This window comes from Hypomesus transpacificus, unplaced genomic scaffold (assembly GCF_021917145.1).
Source record: "Hypomesus transpacificus isolate Combined female unplaced genomic scaffold, fHypTra1 scaffold_64, whole genome shotgun sequence".
NCBI lineage: Eukaryota > Metazoa > Chordata > Actinopteri > Osmeriformes > Osmeridae > Hypomesus > Hypomesus transpacificus.
Window position 1 is genome coordinate 467,003 of NW_025814036.1, and position 27,934 is coordinate 494,936.

At 41.8% G+C, this 27,934-nt stretch overlaps 1 protein-coding gene across 2 annotated transcripts in view; it reads right to left on the bottom strand.

Moving 5' to 3' along the window:
• Nucleotides 1-27,934, bottom strand: part of zdhhc15b (zinc finger DHHC-type palmitoyltransferase 15b) — a 75,946-nt gene that overhangs the window by 12,334 nt on the left and 35,678 nt on the right. The window lies entirely within an intron of this gene.

The window sequence follows — 27,934 nt, forward strand, 5'->3', positions numbered from 1 at the left end:
ACAGCACATATTAGCCTAATAAATGTGTTTAGTCATCATAGCCCATAATGTGCAAACAAAATGTAGGCCATTAGGCTCACATTCAGCATTCATTAGAACCTCTCACGCACAGTATACTGTAGGCCTACACAAATCAATGCATAATAAAGCAATATAGTACGAGTGCGAGTGGGGTTGTTGAGGAATATACCACGGGTGGTGTTCGGCCATAGGCAACAACGCCGTTATTTCAGAGGTCATAAGCCCCCCAAAATGGAGTTAAATACAGTAGCCTATAGTCATCCTAACAGTGACAACTTATAATAAACAAACATAGGCCTGTGATGGCATTTTTTGACATAGATACTAAGAGTGTCTTTTTTAAGAGACTGAGGTTGTGTTTAGACAGATGGTCAGCTAAGGTATTTGGGACTGATCTAATCAACAGTTTCCTGGGGCACTAAGATTGGGGAGAGTGGTCAGCAAGTTAACATCTGTTCTCTGTTCATATAAGGAAGACCTTTCCTCATAGTCTTTTATCACTCTTGCGAACGATTTGTGACTAGCGCACCCTTCGTAATGACTGATCAGCAAAGCTTAGTTTAATCATATGTAATTGTATGATCTAAATAAATTGTATTGAAACCACATCCCTTGACTATTCAGATCTACACAGTGACACTTGAATTCTCCCATAACATTTGGTGGCCAGTATGAGGATCCTCGTCTGGTCAGCGTACTTCGGACAGTCTCCCTCCGACGGTGACCTGATTAGTCCGGTAAAGCCGCCTAAACCTCTATCCAAAATTGACAGGAGACAGCGGGGCCGTTTTGGGGGAGCTTGGCTGATTGCGTTGTTGCTGACGCGGGATCCAAAAGAACCGCTGAGATATTATTTTTTGGTCACTGTGTGATATTGAATTGTCTAAATATGGTTATAGGCTATTGTCAATAATTTGGTTAAGTTAATAATTGGGCAGTGGTCAGAGGAACTGTGTCCTGTACGTGTGAAGTTGTACGAAATTAATAAGGCAAGGTTGATGAACCTGTCTTTTACGTGAGAGTCGTAAGAAAAGATCTGCAGAGTGTGTCGACGGACATACATAGAGGCAGTGTGTTGACGGACACACATAGAGGGAGATAAATTCACATGTGATATCATGTTATGTGTTTCTTGGAGACCCTAGGATTAGAATATGTTGGGTTTGTGATAGTTTGAGAAGTTGTATTGGCTTTTGGTGGTCATAACAGTTCTTATTTATTAACGTGGCCTAAATGTGATTCTAAGTCCCGAGAGTAAAAGTATACTAGTGAGGTAACCAGCTGAGGGTTTGAGTCCTTGAATTTGGAGGAAAAGAAAAAAGTTAGGAAGTATCCTGAGGGATTTTCAGAATAAAGGTTTGAGTTTTGACACGGGTGTTCATGTTTATTTTTGTTTCATTGAAAGTTGTGTTTTTTTTTAGATTAAAAGAAGTAAGAGTAACTAAAAGTGTTAAATCCAACACCTATATACAAATGACAAATATTAAAAAAAGTTGATATTTGTAAAATTTTAGTTTGATTATTTGTAATTTACGAAAGTATTTAGTAGGGGTATAATTGCATTGAAAAGTCGTAATATTGGTAAATAAGTAAAAAAAAAAAGAGATAATTACTTGATTTTACTTTTGTGTTTGTTTTATTTTCAAGAAGTAAAACATGGGTTGTGGTTCAAGCAAGAATTATGATGGTCTGGGGGCAGTTTTATCCTGTCCGAATATTAATTACATGAAACTAAATTATGGCAACAGTAGTATATCGCAAATTTAAAATTGGATAGATGACTGTGGGTTTCCGGAGGAAGGGTCATTTTCTCTTATACAACTTAGGAAATTGAAATTCAATCTTACCCAGAAAGAGGAAGAAAACTAAAGATTGTCTGTCAAAACGGAACAGATTTAAGCCAGATTGGAAAGCTTTCGGTGAATGGAATCAAGAAGGTTTATTACGAGAACAGAGTAGGTTAGGGACAAATTCACCTATTTCTCAATGTTTCAAGGTTCGCAACTCAGACCTCTTGGTTGGCCCACCGCGAGCACCTCCAGCGCAAGCAGATCCAGCTCCGCCACCACCACCACCTCAACAGCCGGCAGACCAGGATCTATTGGGTGATAATGCGCTTCTTCAACCAGATGTGCAACAGCAAATTCTACACCTCAAGACCCTCCAGCAGAAACTGCAACGGCGACACCAATTGCGGCCGCCAGTGACGCCAACGTCGATTTCAGAGATAGGACCTGAGGCTACAGGTAGCACACCTATGGGTAGCCCACCAGGATATCAACGATTTTATCCTTCCGTTCCGGACAAAGAAGAACCAACAAAAGATGGTGGACAGTCTCCCTACCACACGAGATCTGGAAAAAAAAGGGGAGGGCTTTTGTGGGGAATGTTGAAACTGTTCTGGACTTAGTGCTAGCTATGAGGCACCCGGAGCTAACAGAGACACTGTACTTGTTCAAAGACCATGGACTTTATCTGAAATCAAAGAAGCAATGGTTCATTTGCCGTTGCCTGGGGAAGTGGGCTGAAATAGAATGGGTGTTGAATTGTTAACCTTCTGCAGATACTTTAAACCAACTACTCACGAGTTGAGACGTCTTTTAATGACAAAAATTGGGCCACAGTTTTCTCGGATTAATGTTGGTTGGCCAGATATTGACTTGAAACGTTCAAATCCAGATTGGAACCATAATGACAATAATGCGTACTGTTTAGCAATAACTGGCGTGTGCGATCGGGTCCGTGCCGCTTTTCCTTTGAGATTGGAGATGACGAAAATCAATGGATGTAGACAGAAAGATGGAGACATTTGTCATGAGTACCCAGCACGGTTAACAGAGCTACACAATGCTCACTCAGGAATAGAGGTACCGGCTGATATCAACCAACCTGAGGTCACTGTGTGGGAGGCCCATTTGAGGAACTGTTTCTTGAACGGAATGGATGCAGAAATCTCTGAGAAAGTTAAGGATTTGTGTGTGACTTGTGACAGTGCTAAGCTGAATGTGATTGTCGCACATGCAAATCACGCAGAAAAACGTTTGAGAGATGCGAAAAAGGTGAAAATTGAGAAACGCAATCAAGACCTGGAAAAGGCTACCATCACCATGTTCCAAAACCAGAACCAAACGAGAGGTCGTGGTCGAGGAGGCCGTGGCAGAGGGAACCAGGGAAGTCAAGTACCTCAACGATTTTCCAACAATGGGAAGCCAATGGTGGCTTTGAATACCTGCTTTGTCTGTGGTCAGATGGGACACTGGAGTTCAAATTGCCCGGAGGCGGACAATGGTCAGGAGACGTTTGGGAATTGACTACGTGTGGGCCGCCGAGAGGAGAGTGAGTCGCGGACGGAGACAGATGGAGAACTTCAAACTGGTGACGTAACTTATGTTAAATACAGAACATTTTAGATGTTTACCGGTTATAACATTGTTGGTACAAGGACAAATGATATCATTTTTGTTTGATTCAGGAGCTACTGTATCTGTTTTAACGGAAAATAGTTTTCCGTTTCACCAAAATTGAGTGGAAGAAGTACTGAGTCAATTGCGGCTTCAGGCACTTTGACTAAAGAATGGTTTAGAGTGCCATTGACTTGTAATGATTCTGTAGAAGGGATTGTGAAACATTCTTTTATATTTTCCACTTGTTGTCCGATGAATTTGTTAGGACGAGATTTGATGTGCAAACTCGGTATTTGTTTGATTTCTACGCCGGAAGGGATTACTTTGTAAAGGAAAAATTTGGTTGAATTGAATATGTTAAACCATTCATTTGTGAAATATGGCGTGGGTACACCAGAATATGTTTACAATTGGAAGTTGAATTTATTGGCTGTGTGTTCAATGAATTCTGTACTTGTTGACGAAGCGCGCATGCGTGTCGTTTTGGCAGATGTGGATCGTTATGATGTGACAAATCTACACGTGGTAGCTCATACCAGTGTGGGCAGAGATGTGGTTTATGAGAACAAATGGTTTAGACAAGTTCATTTGAAAGAAAAATTTACGTTGAAAAACATGTTTTGGTCTGAAAACAGATGTGCTGTTTCTGTTTCTTTGTCGAACGTTAAAACAAACTGTAAGTTGCCATACTCTCGTTTTGGAAAAGATATCCAGACAAGTTTCCCATATTGCGAAGTTGATTCATTTCCTCATGTCGCTCTTGTTAAGGACAGACATGATGCATGGTCAGATTTGGGTTTATGGGTGAAGCAATGTGAGGGACAGCAGTTTAGGCCACAAACACAGGATTCTTGCGTGACCTACAACCCAGTGTTAAAAGTGTACAAAAAGGTTTCGTGTTCAGTGGTACAGACAGAAAGGTCTGTTATGTTAGAGGAGAAAACGTTTCAGTTTGCGCATGTTGAACCTGAATGTTACTTCTATACCTGCATTACGAGAAATACCGAAAACTCTCTAGGCTCAGGGTAAATATGATGTGGGTTTAATCAAAAGCATGGAACCTATTGTGATAATGCCTAAATCAGATTTTAGGCCTCGCGTGCACCAATATCCTTTGAAACAGGAAGCAATTGATGGCATAACGCCAGTCTTTGAGTCGCTTTTAAAAGCAGGGGTAATAATACCATGTAGGGGTTCTACAGTTCAAACGCCAATATTTCCTGTAAAGGAAATTTGAGATGAGGGGCAGCCTACTGAATGGAGGTTTGTTAAAGAAGTAAATGTTTTTTCATTTACTCGTTTTTTTTTTCGTTTTTCCAAGAGCATCAAATGTTGCAAACCCTTACACAATTTTGAATCAAGTTCCAGATAATTGTGGTTGGTTTAGTGTTGTAGACTTGAGCAATGCATTTTTCAGTGTGCCTGTTCAGGAAAGGCTGTTTGCGTTTTCTTTTAACGGTAACACTTATACTTGGACTCGAATGCCACAAGGCTTCGTGGACAGTCCCACTTATTTTCACGAGGCGTTGAAAACTGATCTTGATTTGTTGAAACTTACAGAAGGTACAGTGATATTACAATATGTTGATGATATTTTATTGGCGAGTCCAACTAAAGAGCAATGTGAAAAGGACACCGTAAAATTGTTGCGTCATTTGGAAAAATGTGGCCACAAAGCTAACGCTTCAAAACTGCAGTTTGTGCGAGAAAAGGTGATCTTCTTGGGTCACGAATTGACAAAAGAGGGAAAAACACTCTCCAAAGAGGATTGCTGCTGTACAATCGATTCTTAAATCTAATACTGTTAAGCAGATGAAAAGTTTTTGGGAATGACGTCTTATTGCAGAACGTTTATTATTAACTATTCTGTTCTTGAAGCTCCGTTGAGTGCTATGGCTCATGCTGTGGGCCTGAGCGTGCATGACAAAGTCACGTGGACTCCTGAGGCAGAGAAGGCCTTCAGGGAATTGAAATTAGCATTGCAAACTAGCCCTACTTTGGGGTTACCTGATCAAGAGAAACCTTTCACACAGATGGTTGATGTGAAGAATGGATTTATGGTTTCAGTTTTATTACAAAACCATGGTGGTAAATTGAGACCTGTGGCATACTTTTCGGCAAAATTGGATCCTGTAGCAGCAGAGTTGCCTATTTGTCTGAGGGCCGTGGCAGCAGCAGAGAAAGCTGTGCACGCTTCACGCGAGTATGTTGGATATGCTGATTTGACTCTAAGGGTTCCACATGCTGTGGCTATGTTGTTGTTGGAACAAAAGACCTGCCATTTGTCAGCTGCAAGATGGCTGAGGTATAATACGTGTTTGTTGGATATGCCAAACATTACGGTTAAACGTTGTAATGTGCTTAATCCAGCTACTCTTTTGCCAATTGAGGGAGATGGTGAACAACATGACTGTGTGGTCACAGTTAATGAAGTTTGTTCACCGAGAATGGATTTACGAGACATTCCTATTCCAAACGCTGAATGTGAATATTTTGTTGACGGTTCGGCATCAGGAATTCTGATACTGGGAAAAATCTAGTGGGATATGCAGTTGTCACTTCGCATGCCACTGTAAAATCATATTCCCTGCCAGCGATTTTTTCTGCGCAAGTGGCCGAAATAATTGCGTTGACTGAGGCATGCAAGTTAGCTGAGGGAAAGACAGTTAACATATTTACTGACAGTCGATATGCCTTTGGTGTTAAACATGACTTTGAAATGATATGTAAGCATAGGAAGTTTCTTACATCATCCGGAAAGCCAGTAGCACATTACCAGTATATGTCAGATTTGTTAGATGCATTACAATTGCCTAAACAGATTGCAGTATGTAAATGTGAAGCTCACACTAACAATACGGATTATGTTTCACAGGGTAATGTTAGAGCGGACGCTGCAGCGAGGGCAGCTTCTAAGTTACCTGTCTGCAATGATATGTTGACCTGTGTTCATTTTAATGTTGGTCTATGTTTGCAGGATGTGAGCGATGAGGAGATTCAGTTGCCATGTCCAGATAACCCTAACTTGACGACTTTAAGTTTGCAGGACATTCAAACTTGGGCCAAACCACAGGAAAAGGCTCTGGAAAAAGGAAGGATGTGTGAATAGAAATGGCGTTTGGTATGGTCCAGATGAAGGTCGGGTGCTCAAACCATGTTTACCTAAACATCTGTTTAGATATTTTGCTCAGTTGACACATGGGAAAGATCATGCCTCTAAAGGTGGTATGACATCAAACATGCGTCAATTTTGGCATACAAGAGGATTTGCAACGTATGCAAAGTCATTTTGTCAGAAGTGTCTCATTTGTGTTACGAGTAACATAGGCAGAGGAATTCAAACACGACAGTCTTGACAGCCAAGTCCAGAAAAGCCATTTGAGTACTTACAGATGGATTTTATTGAACTAAATCCTAGTGAGGGGAAGAAATATTGCTTAATGATTGTTGATATGTTTTCTAAGTGGGTTGAAGTTTTTCCAAGCTCAAAGGCTGATTCAAGTACTGTTGTGAAACTTTGATAACTGAGATAATACCTAGATGGGGTATTCCTTCGAGAATAAGTAGTGATAATGGGTCACACTTTGTTAATGATGCTATTTGTAAGCTAGGCAGTTATTTTGATATTGATTTGAGACAACATTGTGCTTATCATCCAGAGAGCGGAGGTGCAGTTGAGCGAGAAAAATAAGTTGATGACATTTTGTAAGGACACTGGATTGGCATGGACGAAGGCTCTCCCAATCGTGTTATTGCAGATGAGGGCTAGAGTTAGACCCAAATATGGATTGAGTCCGTTTGAAATCCTGTTCGGCAGGCCGCCGAATACAGGAATTGGGCCAACGAGAGGTCAGTTGCCTTCGACTGACCAATGTGAGTATGTAACTCTTAATTACTGTGCAACCTTGTCCTCTGCTTTATGTGATATCCACAGACAGGTGAAGGAGGCTATTCCTCATCCAGTGACTGGACCGCTGCATGATTTAATACCAGGGGACTGGATCGTGGTGAAGGAGCTGAAACTCAAGTCCTGGAAAACCCGAGGTGGACGGGGCCATATCAGATTCTCCTGACGACTAATTCGGCGGTTAAGGGGGAGAGCAACATGGATACACACTAGCCATTGTAAGCGTGCACCTTGTCTGGAGGCGGAAGCAGAGGATACGCGTTCCGCGTAGTACCTAGGAAAGCTCAGAGTCTGTGCGTAGAGTGCAGTTCTTTGAAGGTTGCTGTAAGGAATTTGATCGTCGTTTGCAATTGGTTCGACTAGACTACACTGCCTGAAAGAAGTTTGCCTACAGCCGACAGAAGATGGTCACTACGGATGCACAACCATGGGACCCGTTCCGACAACCTGGACTTTGTGGTATACGGGTTACAATGGGTTTTGTCTTGGGAATGGCATTTCTTATTGTATTTCCACTTTTGTATTTGGAAAAAAGTATGAATAATTCTAATGATACTATGACGATAGATCCAATCGATTCAACTGATTCACCTGCTACGTTCCAGATGTTGAAAAGACATGAAAGAGAAGTTGTAGGTGAAATTGAAGTTTAATTCCTGGTATAAGTTAGCAACATATTCTGTAAAACAAATTTTAGGTGAAGAACACCCACCATGTGTGTATTGCCAGCCACTTAGGGTTGTTCCATTGATTATGCCAGCACCATTTAATTCAACTAGCTGTTATGATTTTAATTACCATCGATTTATTTCAGGAATCATTGAAATACCAACAAGATGTGTTGATAGTGGTCGTATGGTCCTGTACAAGAATTGTCCAATCTGTCCCACTAACTGTTATCATTACCAGAGTTCTAGTGAGTGGTATTCATTTGCCTCCAAATATGGGTGTGCAGCGGTGCATCCTATGCTTACTGGACCAATTGAGAATGAGGGGACGGAAGATGTTCTGATTAATTTTGTTACAGTTTCGGGACAGAAGTTTGAATGTTTTGAGAAAAGTTCAGATATTATTAAACCAGTATTTGTGGGAAACTTTAGTGAAGGGGAATTAAAGGTTGGTATTTGTGGACATACTTGGGTAGTAAATACAGACTGTGCGGCAATGCAGTTTAGAGATATTAATGGTACTCTACATCTTTGTCATAGTTTTTGGGCCTCTGTTATTGTAGATAGTGAGGGAAAACATCATACTCCACCACCTTCTAGCCCATTGGTACATCCAGGACGCGATATAGCAGATGAATTTTGATATTATGGGGATAAAATTAGATCACAGTTACCAAAAGGATGGGTGGGAGTGTGTGCTACGGTGATGTTGGTTAGTAAAACATTGATTAGGCCTTTGACTAATGAGACGGTTGTACCAGACAGACAGAGACGAGCTGCTCCTGTTGGATCTTTTGATAGTGGAATTTACATAGATTATATTGGAGTGCCAAGAGGTGTGCCTACTGAGTTTAAAGCTAGAAATCAGGTAGCTGCAGGATTAGAATCGTTTTTTTGTTTCCATTGTACGACTAACAAAAATGTGGATTGGATTAATTATATCTATTATAATCAGCAACGTTTTATTAATTACACGGTTGATGCAATTTCTGGGTTAGCAGAACAATTGGCTAAGACTTCATAGATGGCATGGCAAAACAAAATTGCCTCAGGAGATAAGGCCAGTGTCCTGTTTATCATGAACTACATCAAAGGACATGGGACACTGGTCTGGGGGTTTCTATCGTCTTAAACGGTCACTGACCAGTGCTGACCAATCATGGTGATGATAAACATCTGTTCTCTGTTCATATAAGGAAGACCTTTCCTTATAGTCTTTTATCACTCTTGCGAACGATTTGTGACTAGCGCACCCTTCGTAATGACTGATAAGCAAAGCTTGGTTTAATCATATGTAATTGTATAATCTAAATAAATTGTGTTGAAACCACATCTCTTGACTATTCAGATCTACACAGTGACACTCGAATTCTCCCATAACAGGCCTATATAAAAAAAGAAAAATCAGCAACAATTTGGGTCGAGGTACACACGCGAACCAAGCTCCCATGAAAAATAACGGGTGCACAACACACTCGTGACGCGCCCTGCAATAGGCCACCTACTGCCGGCATGCTACAATTGAACTAAAATTCCATTAGACTATAATCATTTTCTTTTCCGAACTAACATGTATTGGGATATTCAAAACCAGCAAACTCATAGCCTACACACAGGTCAAAGCACAAACACATTATTTAACTTTAATTTTACAAAGGCAGAATATAGGCTATATGCAGACATGAAACATAGGCCACAACAAATGCCCTTGCCTAATTAAATCATCATCTGTCTGTTCTTATCGTTAGCAAATCTGGCAATTACTTTGTTAATGTCAATCTCGATGTCTCTCTCGATGCACAGCAGCGCTAAATTGGACAGCCGCTCCTCTCTCATGCTCGATCGCAAGAAACTCATTATCAATTTCAGACGGCTGAAAGTCCTCTCTGCCACTGCTTTCTGGAATTGTCAAGTAAATGCGATAGAGAATGGAAAGGTTGGGGAAAGCACGGTCCATGTCAGGACTGGCCCAAGGCATAAGCGAACTAAGTGACCCCGTGGCCACCACAGGGCCCCCAAGAGCACATGAAATTACAGTGTAATGTTTTTTTAAATATACAGTGGGGCAAAAACGAATTTAGTCAGCCACCAATTGTGCAAGTTCTCCCACTTAAAAAGATGAGAGAGGCCTGTAATTTTCATCATAGGTATACCTCAACTATGAGAGACAAAATTAGAAAAAAAAATCCAGAAAATCACATTGTAGGATTTTATATGAATTAATTGGTAAATTCCTCGGTAAAATAAGTATTTGGTCACCTACAAACAAGCAAGAATTCTGTCTCTCACAGATCTGTAATTTCTTCTTTAAAAGGCTCCTCTGTCCTCCACTCGTTACCTGTGTTAATGGCACCTATCCACAACCTCAAACAGTCACACTCCAAACTCCACTATGGCCAAGACCAAAGAGCTGTCAAAGGACACCAGGAACAAAATTGTAGACCTGCACCAGGCTGGGAAGACTGAATCTGCAATAGGTAAGCAGCTTGGTGTGAAGAAATCAACTGTGGGAGCAATTATTGGAAAATGGAAGACATACAAGACCACTGACAGTCTCCCTCAATCTGGTGATCACAAGAACGTTGAACAAAAATCCCAGAACCACACGGGGGGACCTAGTGAATGACCTGCAGAAAGCTGGGACCAACGTAACAAAGGCTACCATCAGTAACACACTACGCCGCCAGGGACTCAAATCCTGCAGTGCCAGACGTGTCCCCCTGCTTAAGCCAGTACATGTCCAGGCCCGTCTGAAGTTTGCTAGAGAGCATTTGGATGATCCAGAAGAGGATTGGGAGAATGTCATATGGTCATACTTTTTGGTAAAAACTCAACTCGTCGTGTTTGGAGAAGAAAGAATGACGAATTGCAGCCAAAGAACACCATACCTACTGTGAAGCATGGGGGGGGAAACATCATGCTTTGGGGCTGTTTTTCTGCAAGGGGACCAGGACGACTGATCCGTGTAAAGGAAAGAATGAACGGGGCCATGTATCGTGAGATTTTGAGTGAAAACCTCCTTCCATCAGCAAGGGCATTGAAGATGAAACGTGGCTGGGTCTTTCAGCATGACAATGTTCCCAAACACACCGCCCGGGCAACGAAGTTGTGGCTTCGTAAGAAGCATTTCAAGGTCCTGGAGTGGCCCAGCCAGTCTTCAGATCTCAACCCCATAGAAAATCTGTGGAGGGAGTTGAAAGTCCGTGTTGCACAGCGACAACCCCAAAACATCACTGCTCTAGAGAAGATCTGCATGGAGGAATGGGCCAAAACACCAGCAACAGTGTATGAAAAGCTCGTTAAGACTTACAAAAAAACGGAAAAAAAACAAATACTTATTTTCCATCATAATTTGCAAATACATTATTAAATCAGACAATGTGATTTTCTTGATTTTTTTTCTTCTTATTTTGTCTCTCATAGTTGAGGGATACCTATGATGAAAATTACAGGCCTCTCTCATCTTTTTAAGTGGGAGAACTTGCACAATTGGTGGCTGACTTAATACTTTTTTGCCCCACTGTATATATATATTAACAACGCCAAGGGGCCCCAAAATCAATTCTGCTTAAGGCCCAGTAAAGGCTTGGGCTGGTCCATGTCGTTGTCAATGAGAAATGGTAGGATGCTGTGTGTGTTTAGATTATGTTTGTCCATGCTCAGCTCACGGTACATAGTAGCCTACGAAATGTAACAAATTCTTCAACCACATAATCGGCCTTAGACAGATCCTCCAAATAGAACTCCGCAAGCGCTCTAACTTTCCGAGCAGCATCTGGGTGACAAACATTTTTCGGAAAATGTGGGCCTATATATATTTAGTAAAATTGTCTACCATGGATACAATCTACGTTTAGTTTCCAAAGAGAAATTATTAAGAAAAAATAAATACATCGGGGGCGCCCATCGAGTTTTCGGCACCCCCACCTCCCCTCCGCTACTGCGTTCAACTATCCAAAAATTCAGCAGTTTCAGGCTATGACTGCTGTGACTTTTCAGCTTTCTACCTCTTATGTTTGAATTTATATAAATCAATATTCATAATATTTCTTACATGGTTTTCCTATTGAGTTTTTTTCCAAATCCTCTCAATCCTCTTAAACTTCTTCAACTTTCAAATCCTTCTTCTTCCTCAATATTTTAGCTACAGCCACCATTTAAACTAACATTTTGGGACAAAACCCTAAACTATTTCTTTTTATTCAGCTTCTTTATATATATTCAACTTTTTCAATATAACTGATTATGTTCCATAATTTTTTCAAATCGTTTCTGAGATTTACATGGGTGTGTATGTGGAGAGCCTAGTTTAATAATGGAAGTTTAATAATGGAATAAAAATCGATATGCTCAGTTTAATAATGGGTTAACACGACAACGCGAAACAAGAACCGGTTCTCAATACCCATCCCAAGTAAGGATTGCCGTGACTATATACAGCTAGACTACAGGTCTAGCTGTATACAGCTAGTGACTCCGTTGTACCTGGCTTCATTTGCAATGGCTTACAGTCTCGCTAAACAGAAAACCAGTGACATGGCAGGCACATTGGCTTTGAACCTTTTACGTTGCCCTTGCCAGGACACCAATTTATCCTAGTGAGCTATTCTCAGTGCTGGAAGTTACTGTATTCAGTTACTGTGTAAAAATATAAGCAATTGTTCAACTGGCAAGCGGTTGGGCAGATTTAGCCCAAGTTAAAACAGTAATTCAGTCCTATTTTGACATGTCAAGGTGATTTAATAATCTGTGCCAAATTCGGTGAATATTAGATACATTTTGAATAGGAATAGGGAAAACAATTAAAATGTCCGCCGCATCAATTCATCTGGTATCACAAGTTAACATGTGTCAGACACGGGATCGCCCCCTAGCGGGTAAGCCTAATTTATACTTAGGTCGCAGATACTTTTGAATTGGTTGCCGACAGAAATGGCGTCAAGGTCGACACTTTTAACCTTCGATTGAAAGTGTCTCCTACCAGTAGAAATTTCTACTGGCACTGATGTCGTCACATAGTGTTGCGCAAGTGTGATTGGCTAGATAGACGGCACGCGTCGTTGAGTGCATTGTTTTGAATTTTCAGTGAACGCTCAACAGCTGTTTAAGATGGAAGGAATAAAGGAGAGATTGGCAGAGCAAATTAGAACATATCCAGACCTTTATAATGCCTCTCAAAATTAGCTACAGCCATTTTCTCCGATCGATCACCTAGGCTACAAAGCGTAAACAACGTAACCATAGCTATGTGTTTGCCGAAGTATAAATGCAGCAGCCTGAGCGACACTTTTTTTTTTGTCGGCGACCATTTCAAAAGTGTCGGCGAAATAAGTATAAATTAGGCTTTAGATGACACAACCTTTTGTGGTCCTCTTTGGAACAGGGTCCCGAACACCTGTAACAAGTTTGATGTAAATTCAGTGGCTTCATCGCTGACTTTGATCAACTTTACCGGAAAAACATATTACATTTAATTTACATTTACATTTAGTCATTTAGCAGACGCTCTTATCCAGAGCGACTTACAGTAAGTACAGGAACATTCCCCCCGAGGCAAGTAGGGTGAAGTGCCTTGCCCAAGGACACAACGTCATTTGGCATGGCGGGGATTCGATCCGGCAACCTTCTGATTTCTAGCCCGACTCCCTCACCGCTAAGCCATCTGACTCCCACATATCTTTGCTTATTGCAGCGCCACCTAGAGGTGAAATGGCATGACCTATTGGACCTCTTTAGAACAGGGTCCCTAGTCCTTATACAAAGTTTGGTGTCAATGCAGCTCTTAGGCTTCCGGTGCGCCTAAGAGATGGCCGCGTCGACAAGAGCTCCGCAAAAACCCAGCTTTTTGTTTGTCTTTTTAGTGTTCGTTACTTGTTTTGTCAATGTTATATTGTCGTTTATTCAGTACGACCGGCAGACCTTCTGGACATTAAGTTGTCACTTGGCAAGGATCATTTTACGAACTTTAATTCCACTTTTCGGAGTGCGAGCTCGGACTGCAGCTGGCCCTTTGTTGTTTCGCCGCTCTGTATACCCGCAAGACGGAGAAAGAAGAAAACGTGGCCGGCGTGCTGGAGTCCGTGTTCGAACTCGGAAACGGTGCTTCAAACCTGCTCTTCTAACCATCTTACTAGCTAACGTTCAGTCCATCGACAACAAAATGGATGAACTTAACGCTCGTGTCAAATTCCAACGGGACATCAGGAACTGCTGTGTACTGGCGTTCGTCGAGACCTGGCTGTCTCCGGAGATCTCCGACACAGCGGTTACCCCGTTGGGATTCACCATATACCGCCAGGACAGAACAGCTGATTCAGGGAAGTGCAGGGGCGGAGGGGTCTGTGTTGTGGTTAACTCTCTCTGGGCTACGGATGTAGCGGTATTAGCATCTCACTGCTCTCCGGTCCTTCAGCTGCTAACTGTAAAAATCAGACCCTTCTATCTACCTCGGGAATTCACTGCGGTCGTCATGAGTGCAGTCTACATCCCCCCCCAGGTAGACAAGGCCGCTGCTTTGGATGAACAGTATGGGATTATCAATGGTCTGGAAAATGTGCTCCCAGAGGCAGCCTTCATTGTTGTTGGTGATTTCAACAGAGCTAACATGAAGAAAGTCCTGCCCAAGTACTATCAGCACATTGACTTCTTCACACGTGGAGACCAGATCCTTGACCATTGTTATACAACATTCAAGGGCAGTTACAAACCCCTCCCCGCTTTTGGGAAGGCTGATCACACCTGCATTCTTCTCCTCCCCGCATATGAACAAAAGCTCAAACAGGTCAGACCGGTTGAGAGGTCAGTTCACCTATGGAGTGACGAGAGTGTGGCGACCCTCCAGGACTGCTTTGACACCACTGACTGGCTGATGTTCAAGGAGGCAGCAAATGGGGACATTAATGAATACTCAGACACTGTTTCCAGCTACATCCAGCACTGCATTGACGATGTTGTCCCCAAGAAGGTTGTCCGGTCTTTCCCAAATCAGAAGCCCTGGGTTGATGCCGCGGTCCAGGCCAAGCTGAGAGCCCGTACTGTCGCCTTTAATTCTGTGGACCCTGATGAGTACAGGAAGGCCAGATACGACCTTCTGAACGCCATCAAAGCAGCGAAAAGGGCTTACAGGACCAAGGTGGAGTCCAGCTACCATGGCTCTGACCCCAGGCACATGTGGACTTAAAGCCATTACAGACTACAAAGGGAGAGGCCACAATGAGACCCAGTCCTCTGTCCTACTGCCAGACGAGCTGAACTCCTTCTACGCTCGCTTTGAGAGGGACAGTGACCCCCCTGCAGTGGAGCTACCTGAAGACCAAGCCAGTGGTGTGCCTACACTAACTGTAGCCGAGGTGAGGCTATGCTTTAAGAAGATCAACCCTCGCAAGGCACCTGGCCCAGACGGCATATCAGGTAGGGCCCTCAGGGGCTGCGCTGACCAGCTGGCAGGGGTCTTCAGTGACATCTTCAACCTCTCCCTTAACCTGTCTGTACTCCCCACCTGCTTCAAGAGGACCACCATCATCCCTGTGCCCAAGAACACCAAGGTCACATGTCTGAACGACTATTGCCCAATAGCACTGACCTCTGTCATCATGAAGTGCTTCGAGCGGCTAGTCAAATCATTCATCTGCTCCTCGCTGCCCCCCACACTGGACCCTATGCAGTTTGCATACCGGTCCAACAGGTCTACAAACGATGCCATCGCTCTGACTATGCACACCGCTCTCTCCCACCTGGACAAGGGGAATACATATGTGAGGATGCTGTTCATTGACTACAGCTCTGCATTCAACACCATCATCCCCTCCAGACTGGTCCCCAAGCTTGTGGACCTGGGACTAAGCACCTCCCTCTGCAAGTGGATCTTCCACTTCCTGACGGGGAGGCCACAGATGGTGAGAATCGGTGACCGCACCTCATCTGTACTGATCACCAACACAGGCACCCCCCAGGGCTGTGTGCTCAGCCCTCTCCTGTTCTCCTTGTTCACCCACGACTGTGCGGCAACGCACAGCTCCAACCTCCTCGTTAAGTTTGCTGACGACACAACAATTGTGGGCCTCATCTCTGACAGTGACGAGTCAGCCTACAGAGAGGAGGTTGACACCCTGACATCATGGTGTCAGGACAACAACCTCTCTCTTAACATCAGCAAGACCAAGGAGATGATTGTGGACTATAGGAGGCGGCAGGAGGAGGAGCATGCACCCCTATTCATCAATGGATCGGAAGTGGAGAAGGTCAGCTGCTTTAAGTTCCTCGGGGTGAACATCAGCAATGACCTCACCTGTTCTGTTCACACGGACAAGGTGGTCAAAGCGGCCCGCAAGCGCCTCTTCTTCCTGAGGAGACTGAAGAAGTTTGGTATGGACTCAGTCATCCTCACTGACTTTTACAGATGCACTATAGAGAGCATTCTGACTGGTTGTATCACAGTGTGGTATGGGAGCTGCACAGACCGGGACCGCAAGGCCCTACGAAGTGTGGTCCGTTCAGCTGAGTTCATCATCGGCAGGAAGCTCCCAGCCCTACAGGACACCTACCACACACGTTGCCTAAGGAAAGCCAGCAGGATTCTAAGAGACTGTTCCCACCCATCCTTCAGTCTCTTTACCCCGTTGCCTTCTGGCAGGCGTTACCGCAGCATCCGGTCGCGCACACGCAGACTGGACAACATTTTCTACCCAAGGGTCAACAGGCTTCTCAATGGACACTGATATGGACATTTTTACTGCACACTAGTCACTTATACACTGTCACTTTCAGCTACTGGTTGCTCTTTCAGTAACATTGCACTACTGTACCTCACTGTACCTCGCCACCAGGCTCCTGTTTGGTCATTGACAGTCACTGATCTGCAAATTTGCACTATTGCACTGTACTCCACTTAGGTTAGATAGGTTATAGGGTTTTTTTTTTTTTTGTGCATTAGGGTTAGTATAGCGTACTATTTATTGTTATTTTTTAAGTTAAGTTTTAGTGTTAGGGTTAGTATAGTCGTTTATTTATTGCTATATGTATATTCAGGAAGTTCACTTATCTAAGCTCAGCATAGATGTAAATTTGTTCCGTGTACTTATATGTTATGTTATTTCAGGTGCTTGCGTTGTCTTGTCTTAAGAATTTCAGTGCCTAGTCTAACCTTGTGTTGTTCTGTGCATCTGACAAATAAAATACTTGAACTTGAACTTGTAAAGAGGTGCTGAGATATGACCTCACTTCTTTTATAGTGGCTTGGTTGACAACTTTGATCGGCTGTTCCATTCAAAATGTTTAGAAAATCAAAAAAACATGTGATGTCTTTTGTGAAGCTTGGTCTGAAAAGGATCTGTGCCAAATTTGGTGAAGATTGGACAAACTTTATAGGAAAGGTAGCAAAAAAACGTAATATTTATTCAATCAAAATGGCGGCCACATCAATTTGGCCACATCAATTTGATTGGCTGTAATTAAGGAACGATTTCGAAAATCAAAAATCCATACAATAACTTTTGTGAGGCTTGGTCTGATGATCATCTGTGGCAATTTTGAAGAACATTTGACAAAAGTTGTAGGAGTAAAAAAACGCTTTTCCTTAACATGCAAAATGGCGGAGAATCGATATAACTGGGTATGACGTCATGGACACATCAGACATCAGGACGCGTCTTGATCCAGGGAATACAACAATACCTCATTTTCGAAAATGAGACATGTGGTTCAAAAGTAACGTGTGTAAACACACCAACTTTGACCCATTGGTGGCGCTAGAGGGTTGGAAATGGAGTGATGAAACTTGGTGAAATTGATGAGGGGACTGGCCCCAAAGAGTGTGCCAAAGTTCACAACTTCTGTCAATACGGTTCTAGGGGCTGCCATAGACTCCCATGGCAGAAGATGTATAAGAACTACAGAGGGTACAATTTCTGGGGAAATTGTAGGGTGTGTTTGCTTGCATTTTACAACTGATATTTCTGTATATTTGATATAAAAATGCATAGCCTACTTATTTTTTTAAAATTCATAGATTTAAAAGCATATTTTTTTCTGCTCATTTACAACAAAGAGTGAAGAGTAGAATGAAATAGTTGTTTTCTCATTTCCCCTGCAAGAAGGAATGGTGATCAGCAACCTCATAGTTGAATCAAAACGAATACATTTGGCAGACCGGTGTAAAAATTGACCTAATCTCTATGACTTAGAGGTCATTGTAGGTTTTTCCCTTCTCGTGATATATTCAGGCATTTAGCCTACTCATATTAGATTCATTCATTAATAAAGAACCACCTTTGAAGCTTATTTTAACAACGACGTTACCAGCAGTAGCTATCTCAGATGGAATCGCGATTCAAATAGTACCATCTGGTAACTGAAAATATGCCCCCAAAAACATAAATAAGCTTGACATTTATTTAGGGGAAAATCACTCATTCATAAAAATGTCAGTGGTAGCGATCATTGTCAGTAACAAGGCAAAATGCAATATAGGCCTGCTGTGTGGAGAAGCTGCCCCGGTAAATTGTAGGCTACTACTACTACTAGACTGTCTTGGTAGCGATTGCGTTGGTTGAATTCGATTTAACGTTACTTCCGTTGTACGGTCTAGGCTGAAATGAATTATTTTCATGAACAGATTGACAAAGTTTAGGCTGTGGCAATGGAGTTTAGGTTAGTAGTCACTTGTCAGATAGTTTCACCTATTGACAGACTTTTGATTTAAGTAAGGGTAGTGCCGAACATGTGCCGACGTTTGACTTCCTACGTACTGTAAACAGCTGTGGAGATGTTTTTTTTAGCTACTAGACTAGGCTACAGTACAGCGTTGCAGTGAGCTACACTGGTTTGAAACCACAGGTAATGATAATTTCACCAACAAATCGTTTATTTGGAATCTAATGTCATAATGAATCCTACAACAAAAATGTATTTGTGAGGAATTTTTATTGAAAACAAATTGAAAACGATTGAAAACAGATGAATCATAGACCCAGGGCTCTCAAGTTTTGAAGTCAGGCAAGAGTGACATTTCCCCCCCCCCCCCCCATGCATCCATGGCCAGGATATAATAATAAAATATGACATTATTTTAAAAGTCAAAGGAATCGAGCCTATATACATATCCCGCACTAGATTCGATCCTGCCACCTCTGACATCCCAAGCGGCGCCACTACTAACTACGCCAACGACAAGCTAGATGACAGTTGATGCGGTTGGGTTTTTACTTACCTGACGAGTGAGTTTCACCGATAGCAGTCAAGTTGTCATTGTTTGTGTCAAACAAGTTGTGAATTTGTTGTAACATTAAAACAGGAGATCATGACTACTCAAAGTGATGCTCGAGCTCCAGCTGTTTGATTTGTAGGTGAACGAAACTTTCGGAAGACGTAACAGAATCCCAAAAAATTACAGGATATGCTTTTTTTCCATTGGTGTTGCATTAAATCTTACCCAGATACAATGGTGCTATTTTCCGATTGGCTATTGTATAGACCCTTTCTTTTTTTTGATTGGCTGATAAGTGGCAGGCTCGCCTAAGAACTCCAGGGGAGACGCGCTTGACTGCCGATTCCATAGTGAGAGTGGGGCAGCCAGAGGAATTTTGGTTGGCTGCGGCATATTAAATACAATTTTTTTTTTTTTGTCGGCGTGAGAAAAACAATGTGTGGCGGGAGGGCGTGACTAAAGACCGAAATGAGTGACTATCACTCTCAATGCGTGACACTTGAGAGCCCTGTAGACCGCTGTAGTATGGGTTACCCGGGCAAGAGAGGCTAATGTCATGATGCTAATGCTTCAGTGAAATAGTAGACTACTGTTTCCGAAAGTAGATGTAACTACTTCCTTATATCAGTTTATATTGTACATTACACTTCACAATTGTGTTTCATATTACAAAGTAAAATGAGTAAATAGTTATCACCCTGGCCTCTTTGCTTGTGGCGTTCCTGCAGCTGCCTTGCAGTAAAGCAGTTAGCCTAGCTATCTCCCAGAAGTTAACGAGCTGTGATATTTCGTGACGTTAGTGACGTCATTAGCGTCAGTGACTGTTGCTAGCAAGTTAGCCACCGTTAGCTTCACTTTTGCCACAAAAACTCAATTAAAACCTAAACCGAAAATAAACAATAATAAAAATAATAATATATATGTGAGATAACAATGGTTGTGCCCTTGCCAAAGGCAAAGCACACCCAATTATAGCATATAATTAGTTATAATATCGTGGTATTACGGCGTCATTATAGATTGTTGACATGTTCCGGAGCAAAGACGAAGATGAATAAATAATGTCTGATAACCACAATATTGTTATGGTCGTTATTGTTAGAACGTTATGTCAGTTAACACCACAACGATGGCATTAACAATAAGCTAGTAATAGTAAGCAACACTCATCATCATTATAATAGTGATATAGGTATAGGCTTAATTTAGCTTGCTTTGCAGATAGAACAACGACGGAGCCAGATTCAAGTTGACAGTTTCTTTAATCCGACACAATACTTAAGCAGTCAAACTAAAAACATGAAGCAAAAAGAACAACGTATAAGCCCTGCACGTACAATACTACAGTACTAATAGTATTGATTTTCGTAAAGTTCACATGTAGCTTCTTGATCAGACTTGTACCACATTCTGACAGTTTTCTGCAATGCCTTAGCTCCAGCTCACAAGCTCACGACTGGTTGTTGCAAAGTATGACGTGTACAGCTAGTTGCAAGCATGCACGAGTTTCGGAGCTAGGAACAAGCTTCTGCGCAAGACCGGACCTCACTGCGCCACTGAGCACTTTTCATAGAAATTAATGGGGACGCCTAGCCTGGCTGCCAGCCCAACTTAGCCCCGCCCACAAAAAAAATTGGTTGGGAAGTTCAGGGTCTGGAGTAGCTCAGTTGCGGAAAAACTATATCCGAACAGGAGCTGTTCAGACCAATGAAATTGTCAGGGCGGGCTTTATACGATGATGGACAGATGATCAACAGTAACGTAATCAACCACGTCACCAAAGAGCGCTTGGGTTGAATTTGTTTTCAACAAACAACATATTATGTTGCTCTGATGGGTTGTAGGTCTATCCAATTGAGCGAAGAGGCATTTGTTATATGAGTTCGGTTGAAACACGCCCCATACTGACAACCCAACGGAGAGTCAGGCTAGGGGACGCCATCTTGTAAGAAAAATCTATCTGTCTATTAATATATAAGTCTATGAGAACACCCTTTAAAAAGAGCGAAGTCACTGGCAGTATTTCAGATGGAATTGTGATTCAAACAGTACTGTCTGTTAACTGAAAATATGCTAATATAAGCTAGCTGCTGTTGCTAGCCACACATCACTGATTGTTTGAAAGCGCCGGAAATGAGAACGTTTCTTTTGACATAATAAAGTTTAGCCATAGCTGTGGCATTGAAGTAGCCCACTATTACACACTGCCAGTGGGCGAGCAGAGTCTGACTCTGACTCGGCTAACGTCAAAACAAGACGCGGTCTCACTCAAATTCAAAATTTTACACAAATCACAAAAATATGCTGACCTGCTGGCTGCCTTCGCAATCGCCATAACTTTAAAACACTGCTCCCGATTTGATGTACAATTGAGCCTGGTACGAAATTAAGAAAATACTCATCAGACGCAGATCGACAACACTGTTGTTGCTGCAAGTGATGGGAAGTTCGGATCATTTTACTGATTCAGTTCTGTGAATCTCGTTCAGTAAAATTAACTAATCTTTTTTCATTCGTTCATTTCAACGGGGGGGGGGGGGGGGCTATCCGTCCACTGCAAACACGTATCATATTGTCATGTAGCATGTGCATGACATGTGCACCAGCAGATACTATTTCAAAAGAAATTCCTGCATTAAAATTACGTATCATGACAGTTTGTATGATTTGGTCATTTATTATCACACTAGCATTTAATTATCACGGCAAACAATTACTCTGCACTAAACTGTAAGTGTAAATGTAAAGTGAAAATAACAAAACCAGTCGGTATGATGACTTCAGAGAAAATCATTCACGTCTTAATAAAACAGCGGCCACGCGAAAGGGAATGATGAAACTGTTTCCTCTACTACAAAATAGCCTACAATGCGGGTCACGTGAAAAAAGGATCCTAAGACTCGTAGAATGACTGAGTTGCGAAATGAACGAATCGTTCCTCTAGCTACCAGTACAGAGCCTATGCAGGTCACATGAAAAATTATCCAAAGACTCTTAGAAAGACAGAGTCGGGAAATTAACAAATCATTTCTGTTTACTTGGACGAGCCTATGCAACAGTCCTGATGCGCGGCCATGAGAAAATGAACGAATCACTCTTTGAGAGGAAATTTATGTTGCATGTGAAAGCAGCTTGGAAACCTTCCACTCAAAGTTGAAAGTCTGTATGTACGCTCGCTTGTTTAACCGTTATTATTTTCATTACTGTAGTACAGTGAATGGACTTGTAGCAGTACTCAGCTGGAAAGCTAACACTGTGAACTTAGACTTTTGGCCACTGTTTTGCTAACAAAGCCAAACAAGGGTTATAAACCCTTACGGAAAGAAAATATATTTACTAGTGCTGTCAAACGATTAAAATGTTTAATCGCGATTAATCGCATTAATGTCATAGTTAACTCGCGATTAATCACAATTAATCGCACATTTTTATCTATTCTAAATGTCCCTTGATTTCTTTTTGTCCCATTCTTTTTTCAAATTGTAATGCTCTTATCAACATGGAAAAGTGGTTCGGATTGCTTCGTGCAAATATTTGTTGTTATTGAAAACAACATTGCAATCGCCTGGCTTTGACGAGGGGGCGGAGAACTTGCATCATCTGTGTGCTTGGCCATCAAGTGGTATTTCAGACTGGACGTGCTGCGATGATAGCTCAGTTTACAACGACAAAACACACAGATCACTTTGGTCTTGTCAATGGAACCATTTGTCAACTTTTTAAAAGTAAACTTTCCATTCAGAATCTTATTGGCATCCATTTCGGCGTCTCGCGCTCGCCATCCACTCAAAACGTAACGTTAACCTACTACCAGAGAATGTCTCATATCCGTAAACGGGCTCTGCTACTACGCTTTAGCCGGATCGCAAGCCAAACAAGTGTGTGGCGTGCCTGTTGTTTTGTTTCCGGTCTAGCTAGATCCGGTGTGGTGTTGTAGTTTTTCTAACTTCGGTAGTTGTTGCAACAGCATGTGAAAAAAACCTACAAAGGTTGCTAGGCCAAAAAGAGCGTTAATCGCGCGATAAAAAAATTGACGCCGTTAATTTGGGTTTGCGTTAACGCCGTTAATAACGCGTTAAACTGACAGCACTAATATTTACCAATATATGATTAGAAATACATTTTAATATATTGTAACATATTATTTATGATTACATTGACCAATATATTATATATGGAAATACATGGGATAATATATTGATGATAAATATATTACTTATATGTTAAAAACTATAATATATATATTCATGTAATATATTGCAATATATTGCACAATACAGCAATGATATTGCAATAAATGGAACATTAATATATAATATATTTGATTATATATCCCAAAGATATGCAATTATGTATTCATAAATAACCACCATAATGTATTCCGCTTTATATGGGAAAATGTATGGTTAATATATGGAAAGATAAAGTGTCACATGTATGCTTCATATATGGTAGAATATATTTTAAATATATGTAAAGATATGTTGTACAATGCATGTGTACATATATGAGAACATGCCCATACAATGTACAGACATATATGGTGATATTTAGATTTAGTCATTTAGCAGACCATCTTATCCAGGGTGACTTACAGTAAGTTACAGTAAGTACAGGGACATACCCCGAGGCAAGTAGGGTGAATTTCCTTGGGCAAGAACACAGCTTCATTGTTTGCGCTGCCATAATCGAACCGGCAACGTTCTGATTAATAGCCTGATTCCCTAACCGTTCAGCCATCTAGAAGGTATTCTAATAAGGTTGTCAACGGCAGTATTTCAAATGAAATCCTGATTCAAACAGTACCACCTGCTAACTGAAAATGTGCCCCCAAAAACGTAAATACCGTAAGATTGACATTTATTTAGGGGGAAATGGCTATTCAAAAGAAGTTTGCTGGAAGCGATAATTGTCAGTGTATATATTTCAAATATTTTTCCATATAATTTTACCTATATTTAGAATATATTCCACAATATATTGAACACTTATCTGTACATATATTTCATGTATATCTTTCCATATATTTAGGATTCCCCCATCAAGAATAGGCTTTAAGGTGACTTCCCCCTGAAAGGTTTCACCTTAATATGTGAAAATATGACTGAATTAGAGCTGTTTGAGCTTGGACCAAATGTGACTATGATTGCCATAGGAGAAACATTTTTATTTTTTATTATTCAGTAACACTGCGTCTCTATCTTGGAATGGCACAATTGGATGAGAGGTTGTGCTGGTAAACGATGGGTTTCATGTTCAACTCCAGACATAGGCTTTTTTTTTTTTTACAAACAGTTTCTAGTTTTTTGAGTAATCCCAGTGTAACTATCTATTATGTACATTTTTCAATATTTTGCCATTTTGAAGGAGGAATCCGCCATTGCTGCTTGCTGCTATATTTTTTTTTACATATAATTCAAATATATTCTACCATATATTAAACATATATGTGACACTATATCTTTACATATATTACCAATACATTTCCCCATATAAATTGGAATACATTATTGTGGTATTTATAGACAGGGGTGCATATAACTTTTTCAGTGAGTTACTCAGGTGAGTACCAGGAGATGGTGTTTGGTACGCAGCCTCCAAAATTCAGCAGACTGCAACTTGGCTTGTAACTCCCCGCTGATTGTGTGAGCGATGCTCTGCATAATCCGTGTGCCCCCTTGATGTGAATGATACAATTATACAATTACAATTATTTGAGCCTTTATAAAATTTAACAGTTTTGTCTGGTAGATGTGGATTTGAGCAGCAGAAATCTTGCACCACATTTCAGTGCGCTCATCGTTAGCTTCAAGCCACTACACATCTTGGAGACACTTTTCCAAATTTTTATTTATATTTTTTTCGGCTGTGGCTCCTCTTGGCGTTTCTTTGTAGATGGCGAAACGCCAAGGAAGCTCCTGAATGTCTGTTGCTTTTTGAACATCTCTGACAATAGTGTCATGTTGTAAGGTTAGATGATATCAGTCAAGTACGCAAAGGCGCATAGTAATACAAGTGGCATTACGCATTCCTGATTTTTGTCGCGCATGCGTACCTGCGTACAACTTATGTGCACCCCTGTTTATAGATATAAAATTGCATATATTTTGGGATATATAAACACATATTATATATTAATGTTGAATATGTTGCAATGTATTGTACAATATAAATATTCAATCCCATATATGGACATATATTGCCTAATATATCACATATTTTCCAATATACTGCAATATATTTTCCTTCCGTAAGGGAAGTTAGTTGTTTGTTGACGTGGACGCAACAAATTGGAGTGTATAACAAAGCGGACGCCAGACGATCGGAGCTGCCCGGACATCTTGCCGACTCCGTTGGGTAGAATAGCCTACGCAGCATCGACATCTACGCACATGGACAACGCCATTCTGTTCTTTCCTGCTCTTCTTTCGGTACGTAACAGACACAGATCACAATGAGAGTCATTGCCTATTGACAGTGGTCCCTGAGGACAGAGAAATAGCAGAAATTGAAGATGCCCTACAGACTATATACAATGCCTTAGTCGAGTGCATGTGAGAGAACGGACGTTAAAAGTGAGACACCAGGTGAACTTATGGTACTCTGTGAATGCAGAGGAAAAATTACTGATTTAGATGTGCCCTGAAGTGTTCCCAGCAGAAGGGTTAAAAGCATTGCCAATCTACACTGTTTTGAGGAACCGAGGAATATCAGAAGATTTTTTACAGTAAACTGAATCCTCTGCTTTACGGAGACATAGCTGAGTAAATTGATCCCGGACTTTGCGCTACAGCTAGCAGGTTTCAAACTGCTCAGAGTGGATCGTGACTCCCTGCTTTCTGGCAAAACGAAAGGCGGTGGTATTTGTTTTTTATTAACAGTGGCTGGTGTGAAGATGTGACAGTGATTCTGCAGCACTATTCTCCTGATTTTTTACCAACTGCAAAGCTTTTTACTTGCCATGTGAGTTTGCTTCATTCATAGTAGTCGGCATCTACATGCCCCCTCAGGCTAGGGCCAACGAGGCTCAACGTGTGCTAGCCAACCAGATATTGTGTGTGGAGCATGAAAATCCGGATTCCTTGGTTATTGTGCTCGGCGACTTTGACAAAGGCAATCTCATTCAAGAACTCCCCATGGTCCACCTGATTCCTGCATACAGGCAGAAGCTAAAGCACTGTAAGCCTGCTGTGATGACATCGAAACAGTGGACCAGTGAGGCTATGGAGGATCTGCGGGTGTGCTTGGACTCTACTGACTGGGATTTGTTCATGACTGCTTCCAATAGTCTGTATGAGCTCAAGGAGGCTGTGACATCATACATCAGCTTCTGTGAGGACTGCTGTATACCAACACGCACCAGGGTGCGGTACAACAACGACAAACCCTGGTATGCAGATAAACTCAAAAGGATGAGGCTGGACAAAGAGGCCGCGTTTAGGAGTGGGGACAAAGACAGATTCAAGGAGTCGAAGAACAGGTTTAGCAAGGCGTTGAGAGAGGCTAAACGACTGTACTCAGAGAGACTGAAGCGCCAGTTCTCTGCTAACGACTCTGCTTCTGTCTGGAGAGGGCTCAGGCAGATTACCAACTTCAAGCCCAGAGCCCCCCACTCCACTAACGACTCTCGTCTTGCCAATGACCTGAACGAGTTCTACTGTCGTTTTGAAAGACAATTAGACTGCCCTGAACTATCCCTTCTGATATGCAGATTTTCTATACATATGTGAGGTTGTCTCTTGCTGTGGTCAAGAGGTCACGCAATGAGCCCCTGACAATACACATATAGATAGGAGAATGTGCACTTTAACCTTTGGAAAGAGCAAAATGCAGAAAATAGTACGAACGATGAGTGAACCACCTATGTGTTGTTTTCCCTGTGCATTAAGTCGTGAAATATGTGCCGTTTAAGGACATGTTTTGGTGGTTACTATATTTGTACTGTCCAGCTCATGAATATAATGTCCATCTGAGAGACATGTTTCTCACTCATGTCTATCACTCTGTTGTGGACTGATGGTGTGATCCAAGCTCGATAGCTAATAAACAAAGTCAACTCTATTTCATTGTGGTGCTTGCCTTGGCCCATCTTCCGACAGAATATCATCTAACACCTTCCCTTCCCCCCGCTCCCCACCAACTCAGTGACGACACTCTCCATTCACGAGAGTGAAGTTAACAGACTTTTCAAGAGGCAGAACCCACGCAAAGCAGTTGGGCCGGACGCTGGCTCCCCTGCCACCCTCAAAAAGTGTGCTGACCAGCTGTCTCCGGTGTTCACCTACATCTTTAACACCTCCCTGGAGACATGCCATGTGCCAGCCTGTCTCAAGACCTCCACCATCATCCCTGTGCCCAAAAAGCCCAGGCCAACTGGACATAATGACTAAAGACCCGTAGTCCTGACGGCCCCTCATTTATAAAGCTTGCGTACGCACAAAACGGGGCTGAAAATGTGCGTACGCCACTTTCCACGCAAAGGTTGTGATTTATAAAAAACTAACTTGACGGGAGAATGTGCGCTTTCTCAATCTCTCTCAGACTCTCTCAAACTCTCAATTCTCTCAACCAAGGTCTCACGCATTCAAAACTTTTGGTTTTGCCGCCTCATTTTATACCCCGACACGTCAGAGTCTTTTGGCAAGTGCGACACAGATTCCGTTCAAGATCACGTCACAAAACTGTCACGTGACCGGAAGTGTTTTTAAAACCTGTCTCGAAACGTTCCGAT